Below are 3,676 nucleotides of genomic sequence, written 5' to 3' on the forward strand. Positions count from 1 at the left end.
CCCCCCATCACTGAGACACAGTGTATGAATTCCCCATCACTGAGACACAGTGTATGATTAGCCCCATCACTGAGACACAGTGTATGATTCCCCCATCACTGAGACACAGTGTATGATTAGCCATCACTGAGACACAGTATATGATTCCCCCATCACTGAGACACAGTGTATGATTCCCTCATCACTGAGACAGTGTATGATTCCCTCATCACTGAGACACAGTGTATGATTCCCCCATCACTGAGACACAGTGTATGATTCCCCCATCACTGAGACACAGTGTATGATTCCTCCATCACTGAGACACAGTGTATGATTCCCCCATCACTGAGACACAGTGTATGATTCCACCATCACTGAGACACAGTGCATGATTCCCCTCCATCAATGAGACACATTCTGTGATTCACCCCGTCACTGAGACACAGTGTATGATTCCCCAATCACTGAGACAGAGTGTGTGATTCCCCCATCACTGAGACACAGTGTGATTCCCTCCATCACTGAGACACAGTGTATGATTCCCCCCCATCACTGAGACAGTGTATGATTCCCCCATCACTGAGACACAGTGTATGATTCCCCCATCACTGAGACACAGTGTATGATTAGCCATCACTGAGACACAGTGTATGATTCCCCCATCACTGGGACACAGTGTATGATTCCCCCGATCAGAGACACAGTGTATTATTCCCCCATCACTGAGACAGTGTGTGATTCCCCCATCACTGAGACACAGTGTATGATTCCCCCATCACTGAGACACAGTGTATGATTCCTCCATCACTGAGACAGTGTATGATTCCCCCATCACTGAGACACAGTGTATGATTCTCCCATCACTGAGACACAGTGTATGATTCCCCCATCACTGAGACAGTGTGTGATTCCCCCCATCACTGAGACACAGTGTATGATTCTCCCATCACTGAGACACAGTGTATGATTCCCCTATCACTGAGACACAGTGTATGATTCCCCTCCATCACTGAGACACAGTGTCTGATTCCCCCCATCACTGAGACACAGTGTATGATTCCCCCATCACTGAGACACAGTGTATGATCCCCCCATCACTGAGACAGTGTATGATTCCCCCATCACTGAGACACAGTGTATGATTCCCCCATCACTGAGACACAGTGTATGATTCCCCCATCACTGAGACACAGTGTATGATTCCCCCCATCACTGAGACACAGTGTATGATTCCCCCCATCACTGAGACACAGTGTATGATTCACCCATCACTGAGACACAGTGTCTGATTCCCCCATCACTGAGACACAGTGTATGATTCCCCCCATCACTGAGACACAGTGTATGATTCCCCCCATCACTGAGACACAGTGCATGATTCACCCATCACTGAGACACAGTGCATGATTCCCCCATCACTGAGACACAGTGTATGATTCCCCCATCACTGAGACCCAGTGTATGATTCCCCTCCATCACTGAGACACAGTGCATGATTCCCCCATCACTGAGACACAGTGTATGATTCCCCCATCACTGAGACACAGTGCATGATTCCCCTCCATCTCTGAGACACAGTGCATGATTTTTTAGTGGGTGTTTGCCCCCATCACTGCGAGTGATTACTATTAGTGTGTGAATACCTTTCTACACTGTTAGTGTGTGATTACTGTTACATGTGTGCTTTCCCGCAATCACTGTGACACAGCGTGTAATTACTGTTAGTGTGTGCTTTTCCCCCCATCACTGCGAGTGTGTGATTCCTGTGTGCTTCCCCCATCACTGTGACAGTGATTCCTGTTGTTGTGTGCTTCCCACATCACTGAGTGTGATTACTTTTCGTGTGTGCTTTTCCCCTATCGCTGCGACAGTGTGTAATTAGTTTGCTTTTCCCCCATCACTGCGAGTGTAATTACAGTGTGCTTTCCCCCATCACTGTATGTGATTGCTGTTAGTGTGTGCTTTCCCCCAACACTGTGACAGTGTTTGATTGCTGTTAGTGTGCTTTCCCCCAACACTGTGACAGTGTGATCACTGTTAGTGTGTGCTTTCCCCCAACACTGTGACAGTGTGATCACTGTTAGTGTGTGCTTTCCCCCATCACTGTGACAGTGTGATCACTGTTAGTGTGTGCTTTCCCCCATCAGTGTGTGTGATTACTGTTAGTGTGTGCTTTCCCCCAACATTATGAGTGTGATCACTGTTAGTGTGTGCTTTCTCCCCATCACTGTCATTACTGTTAAGTGTGTGCTTTTCCCCCATCACAGAGTGTGATTACTGTTAGTGTGTGCTTTCCCCCAACATTATGAGTGTGATCACTGTTAGTGTGTGCTTTCTCCCCATCACTGTCATTACTGTTAAGTGTGTGCTTTTCCCCCATCACAGAGTGTGATTACTGTTAGTGTGTGCTTTCCCCCAACACTCTGACAGTGTGATCACTGTTAGTGTGTGCTTTCCCCCATCACTGTTAGTGTGTGCTTTCCCCCATCACTGAGACAGTGTGTGATCACTGTTAGTGTGTGCTTTCCCCCAACACTGTGACAGTATGATCACTGTTAAGTGTGTGCTTTCCCCCATCACTGTGTGTGATTACTGTTAGTGTGTACTTTCCCCCAACACTGTGACAGTGTGATCACTGTTAGTGTGTGCTTTTCCCCCATCACTGAGTGTGATTACTGTTAGTGTGTGCTTTCCCCCAACACTGTGAAAGTGTGATTACTGTTAGTGTGTGCTTCCCCCATCACTGAGAGTGTGATTACTGTTAGTGTGTGCTTCCCCCAACACTGTGATCAGTTAGTGTGTGCTTTCCCCCATCACTGTGACCACTGTTAGTGTGCTTCCCCCAACACGGTGACAGTGTGATCACTGTTACAGTGTGTGCTTTCTCCCCATCACTGTCATTACTGTTAGTGTGTGCTTTTCCCCCATCACTGAGTGTGATTACTGTTAGTGTGTGCTTTTCCCTCATCACTGTGAAAGTGTGATTAGCTAGTGTGTGCTTTTCCCCCCATCACTGTGATTACTGTGTGTATGCTTTTCCCCATCACTGTGTGTACTTACTCTTAGTGTGTGCTTTCCCCCATCACTGCGAGTGATTACTATTAGTGTGTGAATACCTTCCTACACTGTTAGTGTGATTACTGTTACATGTGTGCTTTCCCCCAATCACTGTGACTCAGCGTGCAATTACTGTTCGTGTGTGCTTTCCCCCCCCATCACTGTGACAGTGTGTGATTACTGTGTGTGCATCCCCCATCACTGTGACACAGCGACAGTGAAGTAACGGCGATATATTTCCAAGTCAGGATGGTGAGTGACTTTGAGGGGAACTTTCAAGTGGTGGTGTTCCATGTACCCCCAAATCATCTGTTCGACTGCATCATCCAATTTAACTCCCCTTTTGTTGAAAATATTCTCTTTGACACCCTTTTCCTCTAACTTGTTCATATTTATGTCCTTTGGAACTTCTAATATAAGAAGCAATTCTCAATGGTAAAGGGAGCACAATACATTCAAGGTACCAAGAGTGATTGGGAATAGTCTTCAGCAGTGCCAAGCACCCTGACATTGAATTGTTGCACTCAAGATTTCCGGCTCGTCAATACTCATACAGGGAACTATGTGGTTGAGGTTTTAAAGAGACCAGTTGTTAACTAAAATTTCACTGATATTACAAAAAGCGGAACAAGATGAC

Source organism: Scyliorhinus torazame, chromosome 18, assembly GCF_047496885.1.
Source record: "Scyliorhinus torazame isolate Kashiwa2021f chromosome 18, sScyTor2.1, whole genome shotgun sequence".
NCBI lineage: Eukaryota > Metazoa > Chordata > Chondrichthyes > Carcharhiniformes > Scyliorhinidae > Scyliorhinus > Scyliorhinus torazame.